Genomic DNA, 763 nt, shown 5'->3' with positions numbered 1-763 from the left:
GGTAAATGTGTTAAAAAACACGACATCTGCTCAGTGCTTGTCCCCATCGGATTCCCAAACGCAATATTTCTAGTTCATTTAAGGCGGCGAGCTGGCAGAGTCGTTAACACGCCGGGCAAAATTCCTAACGGTATTTCGTCTGTCATTACGTTCTGAGTTCAAATTCTGCCGAGGTCGACTTTGCCTTTCATCCTTTCGGGGTCGATTAAATAAGTACTAATTAGGCACTGGGGTCGACGTAATCGACTTAATCCATTCGTCTGTCCTTGTTTGCACCCTCTGTGGGCAATAGAGAAATAAATATTTCGAGCTCATTAGCCTTTCTCAATTAGAAATACCGAAGTGAGAGTACCCTGGGTAGCTTCAAAGCCGGAGATTTAACTAGAAAGCAGTCACTAACAGTGACTGCGTTCGGCTATTGGACCGATTGGCTTGGATGGGCATAACAGCAACAGCACCATTGCTCCAAAAGGGGGAAGCACTGGGCAGTGTTGCATTAGTGGACTGCCTGGTCGGGATAAAAATAGCAGTACATGTATGTATGTATTTATGCATGGTAAAGCATTTTCTGAAGTTTAAAAGACGATACGATGCGAGAGCAGAAGAAAGCAGCATAAACAGCTTGCATTTTACTTTAACTTAATCTGTCGATCGATCGAGCAAACGATGGAAGGATCTATACAAAAAGTGTGTTTATATATGTATGCGTGTTTGTGTTTGAGTGTGTATGAGTGCGTGAGAGAGAGAGAGAGAGAGAGAGAGA

The 763-nt window shown here is 43.4% G+C and overlaps 1 protein-coding gene across 8 annotated transcripts in view; it reads right to left on the bottom strand.

Annotated features, from left to right (window-relative positions):
- Window positions 1-763, bottom strand: part of LOC106879245 (uncharacterized) — an 894,824-nt gene that overhangs the window by 368,637 nt on the left and 525,424 nt on the right. The gene's annotated exons all lie outside the window — the stretch shown is intronic.

Source organism: Octopus bimaculoides, chromosome 1 (genome assembly GCF_001194135.2).
Source record: "Octopus bimaculoides isolate UCB-OBI-ISO-001 chromosome 1, ASM119413v2, whole genome shotgun sequence".
Classification (NCBI taxonomy): Eukaryota; Metazoa; Mollusca; class Cephalopoda; order Octopoda; family Octopodidae; genus Octopus; species Octopus bimaculoides.
The sequence above is the reverse complement of the archived record's forward strand: the minus strand, read 5'-3'. Positions and strand labels throughout refer to the sequence as shown.